Source organism: Nothoprocta perdicaria, unplaced genomic scaffold, assembly GCF_003342845.1.
Source record: "Nothoprocta perdicaria isolate Ctin4 unplaced genomic scaffold, notPer1 scaffold_34, whole genome shotgun sequence".
Classification (NCBI taxonomy): domain Eukaryota; kingdom Metazoa; phylum Chordata; class Aves; order Tinamiformes; family Tinamidae; genus Nothoprocta; species Nothoprocta perdicaria.
The window spans coordinates 5,217,385-5,233,990 of record NW_020455577.1 but is presented as its reverse complement, the minus strand read 5'-3'; the positions used below and the strand labels follow the sequence as shown (position 1 = coordinate 5,233,990).

The 16,606-nt window shown below is 37.8% G+C and overlaps 1 long non-coding RNA gene across 1 annotated transcript in view; it reads left to right on the top strand.

Moving 5' to 3' along the window:
• Positions 1-1,721: 1,721 nt before the first annotated feature.
• LOC112951124 overlaps positions 1,722-16,606 on the top strand; it is a 77,773-nt gene continuing 62,888 nt past the window's right edge. The window contains exon 1 of the long non-coding RNA XR_003250140.1: positions 1,722-1,825. This is a non-coding gene — a long non-coding RNA (uncharacterized LOC112951124). The remainder of the gene's footprint in view (positions 1,826-16,606) is intronic.

Sequence of the window (16,606 nt, the reverse complement as noted above, 5' to 3'; positions counted from 1 at the left end):
GGCGCCCGCCGCGCCGGGGACGCTCATTGCGCGGGAGGCCGGCGCTGCCCGAGCCGCGCCGCGCCGCTCCGCCCCGGCCGAGGATGTGACGTCACCGCTGCCGCCGACCGTTAGCGGCGACCGTTGGCGGCGGCCGTTACGGCCGTTGGCTGCGCGCGCGCGCTCTCCGCTCCGCTTCCCGCACCGTTGGCGTTTGCAGTGTCGCAGCTCGTGGTGTCGCTTTGGCGGCTGCAGGCGGTACCGGGCTTCGGCGAGGGCTCTGGCAGCAGTCCCAGCTGAGCGCGGCCCGAGTGTAAGGCACGCTCATGCTGCTAGCACAGGGAAAGGACGTTCAGCTTGGAGCATTTTCCCTCTCCTGCCCCAAACTGCGTTTAGGTTGGTCAAAGGTTTGATGTTTCGCCAGCTCTCAAATAGGCTGGGATGTGCCTGTGCTGGAGCTGGGCTCACGCTCAGTTCCAGCCAGGGAGAGGTTCCCCCCTGTGCTCTGAGTGGAGACACGAGCCTGATGGGGGGCACTTCCCCTGCTTGGCAGTTCTTACAGCAAAATCCCAGGTCCCTGGTTCGGGTACTTTGCAGTGCTTTGTTTTCTCAAGGGCTCTTCCTCTGCAGCTATTGCTTGTGCAGCTTATTGGTGCGACAGATTTAAGTGCCACTGTCGGCACTAAGGTCACTGAGGTCTGTCCTATTACATTTTTGAATATATATAGTTTGGTTAGAGCCTAGCTGATACCAGAAAAGGTGAATCTCCCTGCCTGCTTTGTCCTGCATAGCTGAGGACCATGAAGCATTTCTTCCTTCCATCCTCACAGCCATTCCCATAGTTGCAATTGCAGAGGAACAATCCTGAGTCTAGCAACATCTGCTGTTGTATTTAAAAGAGCCCCAGAAGGCTGCGTAAGAATCACTAGCTTTTATTCAAACATAGAATTCCAGTATTTAGTGGTGGCAAGTATCCTCCAAACATGCACCTTAAAACTAACTCGACTGTAGTTTACACACTCACAAGGAAAGTTTGAACTTAAACATGTTATTTTTGGGGGACTAGCTTATTTTTAATGTAGCCGCAGGCAGTGGGGCTGATGGGGAGTAAAGAGCTGTGGAATTTCCAATTCATATATGGACCAATTCCACATTTTCCTTCTACAGTGTGATACAGTGTAACTTTCACTTGCCTTGTGAGTTTTACGTATGGACTATGCTGGAAAAACAACAGCCTACTTCAACCATGACTGGTGCTGAAGGCACAGGTTATGAAAGGTGGATGGTTTGACTGAGAACAGCATTTTAGTTATGACTTTTTTTTTTTAAAGGAAAGTCACTAACCCTAAACACTTATCCTCTTTCACACTTTATTCCTTTCTTGAATTCGTTTCTGCTAGTTTTCCCCTCTGAGCAGCTTCATACTGTCTTGAATTGAGCAGCAAGATTGCTGGCCATCTAATCCTTGCCATTTCTAGTCTGAAAAAGAGGAGGGAAGGATGCTAAGGCCATATGCTTGGAAGCTGTTTTTAGTTCATGGAAGGAAAAGTCCTTTCTCATTACTCCAAGCCCAGGTGATGTAGGTCAACCAGCACTTGAGTGAGGACCTTACGGATTGCACCTGAACCTAACCCTCATCTTCATTCTGAAAGAGAAGAAAGGGAGGTGGTGGTAAAAAGAAGTGCTAATAAATGGCAAAACAGGGATGGACCAACTAGATTGCCTTTATTCTCTCTTCAAGGATATGTTGATGGTTGCTTTTTAATCTTCCCTGGGCAAGGAAAGAAGAAACCTGCAGCAAGCTGGGCCAGAGCTCCTGGGTGCACACAGTAGGAGTGGTAAGTAGGTAGGTCGTTTGGCTGCATTGATTGTTTTGTTTTATAAGTTGTGGTTATAGGAGATGAAGTAAAGAGAAACTCCCATCTTCTCAGAGTTAGATCAGAGGGGAGTGAAAGGAGTCTGGTTTGGGGAAATTGATAAGCCAAGCTAGTCATTTCATGAGGTGTAAATGAATTGTTCAGCTTTGCATGGAAACATTTTTTAGTTTGTCATTTGGCACTTAATTTTTCTGTTTTGATTAGATACGAAGCTCTATGGGTCTCCATTTCTTCTCTGTCTTTCAGCACCTAGTACACAGAGACCCACAGGTGTTTTAGACTTTTGCATGCTATATGTAGATGCCATATATGCCATCGTTTTGTTTCTCAAAACAAGAAAAACACATGAACGAATATACGTTCATACCTTTGTTCTGTAACCTGAGGTCTTTTGTCTTCAAGACAAAAAATCCTTGCTGAGAGATAAATGGAACAGAAACTTTTCTGTTCGTGTGTTGTGGAAAAGATGGCATAGTATTTGCACGATGTTCCTAGATCAAGGGTGCCACTTTGTCCTAGAGTGCTTTATTATATTTTTGAGTTCTGAATTTCTCTCAGGATTAAACTAACTAGGTTTTCTTTTTTGAGTGAAATAAAATTTTTACTTTATGGTGATAATAAATACGGCTATCTTAATTTGTAAAGAAACTGTCTAGATAAAGTATTCCCAGATATTTAGAATTCAGATGAAATATGAAAAAGAACTTAAACTCTATGGAAATGCAAATTGATTTAAAGCTAATGTGAATATTAGCACATTCTCACAAAGTGATTCAGTTCAGGTTGGTTTTTTTTTCCTGTTGAATATCATTTATGGCTTATATTTTCAGACTTCTATGCTTTAGAAATAGTAAAATCACTAAAAAATTCCTCTGTCTTTTTAATGATTAGTATCATCTTCAGAGCAATGTATGGCTCTGATCACTTCAGATTTTCAAATCAATTATTTTTAAGTATAGGAAAAAAACCAAAAATGCTTTTCTTAGATGGTCACGGAACTCTGCTAACACAAGCTTTTTTGCTATTTTCCCTCCAGTATGGACAACATGTCCCCTCAAAATGGAATTTAAGTGTATTATTGGTTACATGTGACTTTTTTACTGTTTAAAGTACCGTAGAACTTAAAGACAGTCTTAACATAAAGATTTCTTTTCAGAGTGATCATAAGAAAGGCAAGTGTATTCTTTATGGACTCTCATGGATGTTCTTAAAATTACATGCATACAGAAAATAAGTGAAACCTAGAGAACTAGGGATGCTTTATTTCCAGATTCTAGTGTGAATAGTAAAATCTAGTCAGTTATTTAATGAAAATTTGGTTTGGACGATAGATCTTAAAAATAAAGATGGTATAGTTGCTAATATTAACAATATATAATTTGTAAACACTAAAATATTCAGTTGCTGTTGTTTAAAATTGAACATTACCTCTTAAAATATAGAACTTGCAACCTGTCAAGTTACAGTTAAAACTGAGCTAAGTAGCTGATCATCTGGAAATTAGTTTCCCAGCTAACGTCTAGGAATCTGAATAATGTTTTAACATTAAATGTTTCTTCTAATTCTGAACAGAAAGTACTTTATAAATATATACTGCTCAGAATAGCAAATTCAGGGCTGTATGACATAAGATGACAATTATGAATGTATTTTAATAGTAATTTTTATTCTCCAAGCCTTTATATGTATGCTAATTTGACTGTGAAACTCAACTGTGACTCTTAACTGTGACTCTTATGAATATTTATTGACCTGCCATATTTCTGTGTAACAGCATAATGTGTCTTTGTGGGAAGTGAAGAGACCTGAGTATCCGCAACAATTGATCATGGGGGAGTTTTGGGTGTTCAGCATCCCACAGGATTGGCCCTCTAGATAATAAGAGTAGTAAGAAGGACTCGCTCATAAGAGTTCAATTGAAGTTCCAGCCTCTATCACAATCCTTTAAGGACACAAGTCTTTAAAGGAAGATTAGGTCACAAGTACAAACTCAGGTGCAAACATTCTGATGAATTTTCTGTGCCCTTCAATTCCTCATAACTGATAATCAGTGTATGTCATAGCTGTTTCCAGTGGAACAGCTTTTCTACACTGGAGAAAGAAAAGGTTGCATAGGACTTGCTGCAGAAACAAAAGAGCTTAAGAGGAGTGTATCTTCTGTAATAGAGCTGTCCATTGCTTTAATTTTAAATGTTTCAGTTTTAAAGAGCATATAACAGCATGGTGCTATTTGTGCTTCTGCTGCAGTGTTTGTGATTCCATGTCATGTGGCTGGAGAGTATGCTTGTTGCAAGCTGTAAATACATCCTATGTTGAGAGAATTTCTTGATAGCTGGTGTACACTTGATACTTTAGTTCTACGTGGTTGTTAGTATGTAGCAAAGCTGAAAAATGCTCATCCTTGCTGGCATGCCCTGATCTTTCTGTAGTGTTAGATTTTGAATACTGATGTAGGATTGTAGTTGTGAAAGGTAAGCATCAATAGTTTCTCTGAAACTAGTTTAAGTAGGGAGACAGCTTTTTAAAAATGAGCATTAGGAAGAGAAGGATGAGCAGTGCTTAAAATGAGTCTTAAAATAGGCGGTTGTTATGTCTAAAGGACGGCTTTTTTTAAAGCAACATGATGTGTGTTGGCAAGTATCAGTCTTTCTGACTGATACACAGATACACAGATATTGTCTGTTTATACAGTAACACAGTGAAGAAACCTCCAAATTGGCTCTGTGTAAATCTGGAGCAGTAGAGTTGTGCTTGCTAAGAGTTGCTCTGGGTAGACTTAATAGCATAGCAAATTCAGCTTTCCACAACATGCTATGTCATTTGATTCTGTCATTAGGATATAAAAATATAGCTGCTGTGTGGGCCAAGTGGTCCTTTTTTGTGGTAGTCATATTCCATTTGTTAGTATTATTCCAAGTGCAGAGTTGCTTCTGTATGTATTTTGGTTTTAGTCCTGTCCTCTTGCACAGCAGCAACGAAGGGACAACTGAAATGATTCTGTGCTTTCCATTTGTTCATGACTTTGTCTGTGACACTTGGTCAAAGTAAACATAGAAACTCTTATTTAGAAAAAAAATCATGGAGACTTTCCTGAGTTTTCTGTAGTAGTTTTCTGTCCCATTTCTAAATTCTAGAGAGAATAATTTCATTCAGAAGGAAAGGTTTCATCTTCCCTATACTGTAGTTCACATGCAAGTAATTTTGCTGTTATATTTGAAAGGTATCACTGGTGTATCTGAACAGTAAATCAGACCTATAGTGTTGGATATTCAGGAAGTGTAGATGCTACAAAAACATCATGTTTCATGACACACAGAGAATCTTTTACACCATTAGGACAGTAAAGCCATAGAACAGGTTTCCCAGATTGAGCACGCAGTCTCCATCCTTGGAGGTTTTCGGTACCAGATTGAAAACCTCAGACAAACCTATCCCAGCTAACATAGTCTGACTTCATAGCTGTCCTTGCTTTGAGGAAGTTTGACTACAGTTTGACTGCAGTCAAACCTTCTAGCCTGAATTACTTTGTAATCCTGGACCAAGGACACCACAGCTGTGAAAATGATGGTGATCTACACAACTGCCTTGGCTCTTTTACTGATTTGGGAACCTAGAGCCAGTGATGTTATCCCATTGCATTTTTGAGCAAAGCTAGGCACTATATTTCTCATTAGTGTGTATTTCAAAAATTTGGACCAATTTTATATATATTGTCATTTACAGGAGCAATTGTGTAGAAATTGTTCAGTTTTCTAATTTGTGGTTTTACTGCAAATTGAAAGGAAAAAATGTATGGGGTTTTGGTAAACTTCCCCCATTTTCAGCAATAGCCTTTGTAAAAACAATGTCAAGATTCTTTACATTAAAAAGAAAAAGTCCGTCTTCTTTCCTGGCCTGGCAGGTGACAGGAACTTCAGTTTATAGAGTTCTACTGCTTTTTTATTGTAAGCTGGGGAAACAGAGGGCTGTCAGTACAGTATGAGCAGATACCCAGACGGTTAACACACATGCAGCCATCTGCTGAATATGTTAGCAGGGTATTTGTATTCCTCTCTCTGAAAGAAAAGCTGTGTACAACCTTCAAGAAATATGCTAGCCATTGCCTCATCCATATCCTGTCTCATAAGCTAAGTAAACACTTTGCTCTAATTCTGTGAGAAAATTTGTAGTATCTTAGGTTTGCTAGACTTACACATTTAAGATCAGAAAGGACTTTCTTAAAGATTCTACTGAAGCTTTGGCTTTGAGCCTGTAGATGGCTGGAACGAGGTTATGCTCAACAAAACCTGTAGAGTTATATGAACGTTCACACGGTACAGACATGAAGAGTTCATATTTTATGTGCTTGAAGTTGCTATGACGTATTGGTTAGCAAAGGAATTAATTTCTCAGTGTCTTTAAGAACAATCATGCTGGAAGCTTCTGTGTGCTAATGTTTCAAACCAACCTTGTGCAGAGGAGGCACAGTCACAGCAGGTAGAAGTTAATTGTATAATTATATCACTTCATGTCTAATATACAGCAGTGTTGGAAGAAAGCCAACATAGAAAACCACTTAAAAAAACACTAAAACCACTTGTAATCCAAGGCTTCAGTGTTGGAAATGCAAAAAGAATGCTGTGATCAAGCAGCTGTTCAGTAGGACTGGCATGCTTTGGTTTTGGCCGGTTTTTGAATATTGCCAAAGTGTGGTGTAATTGTAATTTGCACCTTAAATAAGAGCTATGAAAAGTTTTGATCAGACTAGAGCTGTTTAACGTAAGGCTCCCTTCCACGCCTATGTATTAAGAACTTCTGTGCCATAGAATATAATGTTTTTCCCAACTAATTGATTTTTGGAGTTAAAATACAGTATGAACCTTGGTGAAGTCTCTGTAATAGTTAAAAGCAAACTTTCATGTACGAACTTTGACAGGATTTAGAGAAGACAGCACATATATTTGTGTTCCTGCCTTAAGTCAGGTATATTAGTTTATAAACTCCTAAAAGAAGTCTGGGGAGAAAGGAAAGCTTTGCTTACATAATAGCTTCAATTTTTCATTTATGTGTCAGAAAAATATTTTTATGGATATTGCAATAATAAGGCAACATTTGCTTTCTCATATTTGAGCTTCTTACAAAGTAAACACTGTATGTAAAACCACAGCTCCAAATATTAATATAACATTAACTCTCTGAGGAGTAATATGAAGATAGAAAAGCAATTACTTTAGAGATCAGGATGTCTTAAAGTAAGTTTATGATTTTAGCTAGTTCTTTCATCCAAGTAAACCAAGAATTGGGATTACTATAAGCTTTCAGTTTGATTTCATTAGCCAATGTATGCAGCAAAATTAGAGGTTATTGGTGCTATCTAGAGCCATTGTGTTGAACATTTTGAAATTTCATGTGCAAATATAGAAAGGGCCAAAACTATCTGAATTATTATAGTTGGTTTGGAGCACAAACATTTCATACTTTTTGTCTAGTAAAACATAATATGAAAAAGGATAAAAGTTTCTGTTGGGGCAGAACTACAAGATGGGCTGTGGAAGAGAATGATAGAAGTTCCGAAGTCTGTAATTGTTTACAAATTTTGTGTGCGAGTTATTTCTTTGGAAAGTTACTGAATACTGTGTGCATTACTAAAAGCTTGCTATGAGCATATCTTGGTTTAATTTAATATCTGGATGTTAGAAATCACAGAGAAGGAACACAAAGGCACTAGAGAAATAAACTTCTGATAAGCATGACAGGATTTAAGATAAAAAGCCTGAATTATTAGTGGTGAAGATACTTTTTTTTTCCTTTCATTTTTCAAGGGAACATATATAGGATTGTATTGCTACAATATGATGCATAAGTTCAATAGAATATTAAATACTTGAAATTAGTTTTCTGGCGAGAAATGATGCTTTTTCATAGGACTGCTGGAGTAACAGTTTTATCCTTTATCGGTCTGTGACCTTCAACTTGAAAGCAGAATGGAGGCGTCAAAGAAATCTAAACTCATATTGGTTTTAGGGAAAAAAAAAAACGACAACAACAACAAAACCAACCAAACAAAAAAACCAAGTATTGTGGTACAGAGGCCCACAGCAACACTGCCCTTGGAGTTCTGACATTTCGAAGGTCTCTTAGACTTGCTACCTAGATGATTAGCTCATCTGTACTTGGAAACGAATGTCCAGGTGTCTCCTATGCGTATGGTGTTACAGTGTCCTTGCAAGTGATGGGGACAGTTTGAAAGAGGAGGGTTCTTAAATCTTTTGTCAGCCTTCCTCCAGAGAGGAAAATCTTCACTTAGAGTTTGTGACCTGAAACAGTAATATGACTAGATTGGTTTATGGGAATTGTAGCCTAATTCAGTTGGATTCTGTAGGGGTATGTTAGCTATATTTTTTTTTTGGCCACTGTTGTTAAGCTGGTGAGTTTACCCCCTCAATTTCCACTTGTGCAAATAACACTTAACGCTGTTTTGTTTATTTTCAAGCTGGCAGTGGTGGAGCAAGTCACTTGGGAACAATGAGAGATTCAAGAGAAAGCATTTTCAAGATGAACACAATGGTGTTTAGCTCGTGATGATCAGTGGGGCATATGGGGTGTTGTATTTCCCTTGCTCAAGGGGAAACAGACAAACTCTGTTTCCCATGAGCTCTGTGATAAGCTGTCTGCACTATATCCAGTCACAGCTGATGTGTTTGCAAGGTCAGGCACAGTCTTGTTGATGTCACAGACATGCTTCTCTGCACTCTTTTTTACAATTTTATGTATTGGTAGGGCACTTGCAGTGGCCTAGATCATTTCAAATTAAATAAGAGATTAAATGGAAACTCGGTGTTCCAATTTTCTCTGCTCTTCAAGTGTGGTGTATTGTTTTAGGCAGGCTATGATTGGTAATTTCTATACCAGATTAAATACACTAAATACAGACAATATATGAAAACTAAGTGTAAACAAGCTTATCATCACAAGTAGAATGGGAAAGTTGAGCATAAAAGCTATCCATACACTTACATGTATAGCATTAAGGTCTTTTCATTAGCAGATGTGTGAAAATTCATGTTTTTCTTCTACTCCTTTGTAGCAGCTTAATGGCCCTAGGGGAACAAAGCTTTAGCTGATGAATCCCTTGTAGCTTTGAAGCTGTTCAAGTTTCTTCCCTATTCCAAGTCTGTTGTACATGAACCACGACATGGCTATACTGATGCGAGGTCTCCTGGGTAATATGAATTTCTGTGGAAAAGAGAAGCTGGTGAATCTAATATAACTTGGTTGTATGAGAGCCAACTGCAAGTCCTACCTGACATATTCTTGTGAGAGAGAGCTGGTCTCCTTTGGAAGAGGTGTAATTGCTTGGGAACTAATCACAGGGAGTCTTACGCTTTCCAATATAGGAAAATTTTGGCATGTGCTTGTAGAGATATGTAGATGGATTTGCAGGTTTTTGGTTTAAGGAATAAGTAAGGAACACTTCCTTTTCTCTACCAGGACAGTATGGAGAGGCAGAAGCACAGTGAGTGGTGATATGTGCAGCAAGTTCTTATTCTCAAGGCATGGTGTGTGCAACACTCATTCCTCTAGCCAGAGAAATATCTCACACCGGCAGCACATCTTTCACCTCTTCTCCTCTAGATTTAGTGTCTGGGCTTTTTTCTTAGCTTCAAGCCCTGCCCTAGCCTCGGTGGGAGGCTTTGCGTGTCATGTCCCGGTTAGGGCAGGTTGGCATTTCATGCCAACCCTGCCTTGTCTGCTGGAAAGTTAAAGTTAACAATTTTTTTAGCTACTTTTTACTTGAACTAGTGCTTAAGGAAGGACAAAAGCGATGTGCTAACATTACACTAAAATTGCCATGGTTATTTCTATAGCTGAGCTAAACTACAATAGCCAGAGAATTAATTTGGGGATTATTTTATGTTTGGAATTCAGAACCTTCATCAAATATTTCAGATGCAAAGGATGGCAGCTCAGACGTATCCCAAAATATGGTAAGAAATTAGCTCCTCGTGCTTGATAAGAATAGTGTTGCCTTTATTGTTATATATGCCTAGGTTTGAGTGTAAATGAAAGCACGAGTAAAGGAATATCTGGGCTGTATTTCTCCCAAGCTTAATTGTTATATGCAGTTATGTAGAGCTCTAAGTAGACAAGGTAGCACAGCAATCAATCTGTAGACCTTCAGCTCTGAAGACATGCAATGAAGTTCAGTTTATTCACCAGGAGGAAGTATTTGACAGTCCAGGAATATATATACATCATTTTCTAAGCTGAGAGCATATTTTTATAATGCTTGCTTGAATTAAGAATGGCAATAGCTGATAAACCTGTTAGGCCTGCACTGTGCAAACTGTGCAATTGTTATGAGTCTATTAAAAATTCATTAAACTTGGCCATTTTCTTTTTAATCTTAAAAAGCTAATGGCCATTTAAATTCATTGCAATCAGGTTTTGTGCTGCTTAGTGGACCAGACATTTCCACTATTTCTTGTAAGAAAAAGCAGTCTTACAGCTAAGAAAAGGTGACAAAAGTGATAGAAAGATGATACACATTTTTCACCAAGAACACTTAATGCATATAAATGTGGAGAGGATTTTTTTGATGAAAAAACAATCTGAAATCAAATTAAAAATTAAAGCAGAGATTCACTAAAACAGCGAAAGTGGGTGCAAACAAAGAAAATCAACTGTCTTTGTACCATAACTTCATTATCACCACACAGTTTCTGTTGCATTTGTAAAATTTCATTGAAAACCTTACATGTGAACTCTGAATCAAAATATTCTTGTTTGGATGAACATAAAAATGCGTTCTTGTCAGTTTGCCAGGAGCTCTCCAGCAGTACAACCAGACTAGGAATCCTGCCCAGTGTCTAATTGCTATGTGTTCAAAATGATGGTTGGCGCTTGGAGAAAGTGAGAAACAAAAGAGATTCTTTATTATTATTATGTGAAAGGGCTAATCTAAAAATAAGACAAATATGGCTCAGTATTTATTGACTGCTCATCTTAACAGTTCTGTAACCACAAAGGAAATATCCTTCATACAGGACTCTCTATAGAGAATACTATCAAAAGAGGGCTTATTGCTGACTATCATTCATGAAAAGATGGGGTTTTAATGAAATATGCGTAGGAGTCATTTTAGATATGTGACCTACATAATCATACCTGCCCTGAGAGGCTAGATTTGCAAATGCTTCTATTCAGAATAATTGAACTCTCCCCTTATATTATTTCCTACTAATTCAATATTCCTCTGTAAAATAAAGCTCCCACAACAGCTTTAGTAATCAGCCTTTCAGATTGATGAGCTATTTTGGGACTAGTATTGTTCTTGAAGACAAGGCTCCTTGATCAATTGCTAGGTAACTGTTTCAGTCTTTTTCCAGCACCCTGCTAATCCAGCACATTAACTTATTTTTAATTGAGCAACTTCATTATTCAGAAAATCCCCTTTGTTGTACTTCAGCAAACATTAACAATGTTTTATGCAAGCATTATTTAAATATAATCAAGTTGTTCTATTCATCCCTATATCTTGAGCTGAAAAAAAATGAGTTTGAAGACAAAGAAGGAACGCATTGGAGAAATTAAAGAAAGTTATGATCAAAAAAACACTCCTCAAAGTGCAAGACTAATTTTAAGCTAAGCACCAGATACCAGAAAGCTCTAAGATAAATTTTTAAGAAGGTTAAAAGTGATTTAAATATAATTTCACAAAGAATCATAATCACTGAAAAAATAAAAAGAGGAATGTTCTGCTCGTTTGCAAGGGAATATTATACCTGAAGCATAACATAAGTGCACATACAGTGAGAATGTAATGTAATAATAATGACCAAACACTGCTGACCAAACATGCTCTGGAAGTTGGAATAAGGAAGAGAGTCGTCATTTACTTTTCTGCAAAATAAAATACTTGCCTTTAAATGATGACATAATTGGTGTTAACTTTCCTGTATTTTGGGTTACCTATTGTTATCAGTTCAGTAATAGTAGCCCACAAAATAGACCTTCTAGTCCTGGCAGTTAAGATGACACCAATCCCTAGTTCTACCTTGAGCAGACCAGCTGTACAACAGGTAAAACCTTTTGATAGAGAGAGGAGCCTGCACAGGATTTCAGGGGACAACTTAGTATAAACACCAATTTAAAGAATCCAGACATTGGATTATGGATGAATTAGAACTCCTTTAGCAGGAAGTTGAAATTTGGTTTGTATTAGTAGCAAACCTGCAGAAATCAGTCCAAGGAATAATGATTTATGCTAACCTTGAATTCTTTGTATCCCTCTCGGTGGTGGAACCTTTTTCTCTGGAGCAGATAAGTATATGTAGGGATCTTGAAAGCTAGCCTGGTAACTTGTGTATCTAAATAAAATCCTTAAGCTTGGCTAGTGCAATTGTCAACTCTTCTCTGAGTATCTGTGAATGAAACATTATGAAATACTGAGATTCTGTGCAAATTACAATCAATTTTGCCAAATTTGCCTTTTTTTTTTTTTTTTTTAATTTAAAGTTGACTTCTTGTCTCTATGATCCAAAACTAAGGCAATGTCCTTAAAGGATCATATTGGTCCTGTAAGACCAAGAACTCTCTGCCCAATGGCTGCAGGTGCATTTTGGGGTGTTGAAAGTACCTTTTATGTTTTACTATTATTATTTTTTTTATTCGATCACAGTTATGCTTAAAAGTTCCCTGAAAGGAACCAAGAAGCAAATAACAGGCTGTTGTTAATTTAAATAAATGTAAGCAAGTGCCAAATGGTGTTATGGAATAAAGTGTAATACAATTTTTTTGTTAGCTTGGCTTCGGTAGGATAGTTCAGGGTGAAATCAAGCTCCAGTGAAAGCATTGGCCTGTACCTGTAGTGATTTCTAAAACAGCACCTACTAAAAGGAGAATGGAAGGGAAAAAAGCAGAAACAATTTTTACTGTCTTAGACTGCTTTCTCCATAGAGAATGTTTGCCCGGAGTAGTGTATGTGTTGGTGAATGGTGGTGGTAAATTTCTCCTGGGGGAAATTGCCTGATAAAAATTATATTTTTATAATATAAGGCCAGATCTAATATAAGGTCAGATTGTGAAATGAAATACTCAGAGCTTTGAATTCCTGGTTGTAGTATTTTCTAACTGGATATGCAAATTTGCTGGTTCATAACAGTTAAAGAAATGAAAAGCAAAAGGGCATTGATTCATTGTCTTTATGACACATTCAGAAATGCATAATTCATTGAATTTTTATTTCTACAATTTAATAGATGAAAAAAGCAATTCCAAGTCCCTCCAGAGGCATGGTATCATGCACAAAAGTGTGCTTCATTTTCTCTTCCAACAAAATTCTGTGTTGTTTGTCACTCACTGTTCCGAATCATCATTTCTGTTGCCAATATCTTCTTGAATACATTAATTCTGAAAATGGTATTATAGCACGAGAGATGCTAGAGGCTCTAAGTGGAGATGTGTAGTCTGTATATCAGAGATGGAGGGGAAGAGCTCCTTTCTTGGAGCTGCTGCTCGTGTTTCTTTTGAAGAAGAGACCCTGCCATGTGAGTGATGTGTACAGGCACTACACTTGAAAATTCTATTAAAAGAAGATTAAGGCTGCAGCAATTTAGTATTCAGAAGTTGGGAAATGTCAGTATTGGTACTTGGCCAACTTAATTATTAAGCAGCATAAGCGAAGCTGTGGGATTATATGGGATAGCTCCTCACCATGCACCTTTGCTCCACGGCAGAGCATGTTCCTTGCTCCGAGTGCAAGGTGGACAGTAGTCAGTGAGCATTTAATATCATATTTCTGATGTCTCTTTATCCCTGTATCAATACATTTACAGTGCTTAACATAGCATGCTTTCATTAGTAATTCATTTATAAGCTGTTAATGTTCATAACTAAATTATGACTGATTTAAAAATGTATAATTTTCAGTGTGTTTGCAGATTGGGGATCTGCAAACTGTTTATTCCATTTCTATAGAAAGTTAAAATGAGAATACAGAAATACAAAAGTTTTTAAAAAAAAAAAAAAAATTGCATTGACTGTCTTGAATGTCTAGAATCTTATTTTCCAGAGGTTCTTATTATCATCACTTAGGAGTTACGCTTTAAGTATACTATTAATTCCCATTAGCTCCCACTGCAGCTGTGGGAATTAGCACTTGGGCAGATCCCAAGGCAGGACAGGGAGGCACCCAGTGTAAAGAGGACACGTGATGTATCAGACTTCCAAACTGCAGCATCCATAGTTAGGCAGCTGGCTTTGAGCTTGTGAAATTAATGGATAAGCACTACGAAAGTGTTTTATTTTTTCTCTTTAATTAATGACATTCTGTTCTTGTTTTCTTTATGCTAGAATGTTGCTCATGATTTCAATGTGTATTTGTTTTCGCACTGATCATTTAGTTTATATATGCAATACATCTCTTGGATAGTTTAAATATTGACTTAAGAGTATACTTCACTCTGCCAGATTCGAATGCAGTTAAAAATATATGGACATATAAATATAAGCAGTTTTTTGTAAAGGAAGAGAACTATTCCAGATTGTATTTCTGTTGATTTAGATGCTGCAACTCTTGTTCTACCAACATTGAAATGAGTTTAACCCTTGCTCACCCTTTCATGATTAGGAGGAGGGCTACAGTGACCTCTGAAAATGTCTCTTCATTCCTGCCATGGATTTTGCACTCATTTCTTCTGTTGTCTTGGTGACCAGAGCGCTTTTTGCAGAGTGCCTCTTTGCAATATCTTTATTAATGAATTTCTGATTGCTTTCTATTCTTTTCTTAAATTTTATTACCACATATGCTATATTTGTATTTCTTCAAAATGAGAAAGAATTCCATAGAGGTTTAGAGCCTTTATTATTCCTGGTTAATCGTCTGAGCAGCAAAATTTGGTGAGCAGTATGAGCGGCTGTGTGTTGAGGGATGTGGAACAGCTGCAGGCCATGTTTTCCTATGTCTGAGTGTAATATTCATCCAGGCCTATACATTAATAAGATTATTCACAAACCATAGTTCTAAAATGTCCCCTTTTTTCACTGCTAGGCTCTGTGCATGCCTATACTTAATAGGTCTTAATGGCTGCCTGAAATTGTTTGCTGAATGGTAAATCCCCTTTGCATGCACCAAGCACTTACATGAGCTTAAATTTAAGTCTGTATTTTTGCTAAGTTTAGCTTCTTCCATTGGACTTAAGCTTTATCCATATTGTTCGATTTTAAATGAAAGTTTGTCTTGCTAGTAGAAGATGCTATGTCTATAAAAGTAGGCGTTTCAATACATCTTGAATTTACCCATAATTTCTCCAAGTGACAGTATTTTCTATTTATACAGTGTCCTGTGTCATCTTCTGTTGTTTTGAACTTTTAAGCCTTTGTTTCAAATCCCTATTTTTACCTGGTCGTCATTCACACCCATTAGAAGAGTTCTAGCCATTAAAAGGATGAAATAAAATAAGAGATATACCACAGACAAAAACAATAGAAGAATGGAATAAAAACACATAGCATTATTTTTATATCAGTCCTTCCTTTATAGTTCATAGGAACATAGGACCAGAAGCTACAGATGTGGCACAGGTTAGGACTAGATTAAAAGGGCTCACATGCCACGTACCCTGAACTAAATCTTTTTAATTGTTCAAGTGCAGCAGGAAGGCTGAAAGATCACAGCTGTAACATGCTTCAAGACTGTGGAGCCTAAACCAGCAGAAGCTGCCTGCTCTGCTCCTGCCCTGTATGGAAAGGATGGTGAGGACAGAATTCTGCCATGCCGGTGCAGAGAGGAGAAGCAAAGCCCTTTCACTCAGAATTTGGCAAGGAGCCTGCAAACGGGGCAGAACAACATCAAAAAAGTCAGACCGTTGAGGGTTATGAAAGAAAGTGGAACTGGGCACCCTGTTTTGCATTCCTAGAGAACCAGGCCTAGATGACGAAAAGATGAAAGGCTAAATTTAGATTTGACCTTGCATTTAAAAGTCTAGGAATGATTGCCATTAGCTAGTTGTTAAGCCTTTTAAATCTTTCTGCTCGATGAAGCATTTTTATTCCTTTGCTTGTGTGCCCTTTTGCAGTCTGTACTGCAGGGTTTTAGACACTGCAAGATGATACTTCTCTCTACACTACTGATTAACAGAAAGTAGTACCAGACTCAATTCAGAATAGAGAGCTTCATCCTCTGCAGAATAAACCTTCTGAGAAATAATTCCTAAATTCATAATTCTCTGAAATAAAAATCAGTATGAAAAGCTGCCATTTTGAACTGGTCCTTTTTAGAGATGGAAGCCTTGTTTTCAAATTTCCACCTTCCCTTTACAGATCTCTTGACATAAATACAGGTGTCCAGGCCCTGCTGCTGGTGCTAGAGAAACGAGAACTGTCCCGTGATTTAAAATCCTGGAGCTGTACTAACCCTTTTGGCCCAGGGTGTTTTGTGTTATATAACTGATTGTCCTTTATGAACCACAAATTCTTTCCAAAGTCCCTGCATTCTGGAATAAATAATTTCTCTCCTCAGCCTAACATGTATTCTGTGATTCCTAGAAGTAGGATTGTTCATGTTTGGTGCATATAAATCTATACCTTTTACTCTGCGGGTTTGTTATTCACATCTTTCCTGTTGATCATCATGCTTTCGTTATGCAGCTTGCAAATAGGTACTTTTACCCACTTAGATGTTTCCAAAGATGTTTCCAAAGATGTTTCCAAAGATGTTTCCAAAGATGTTTCCAAAGATGTTTCCAAAGATGTTTCCAAAGATGTTTCCA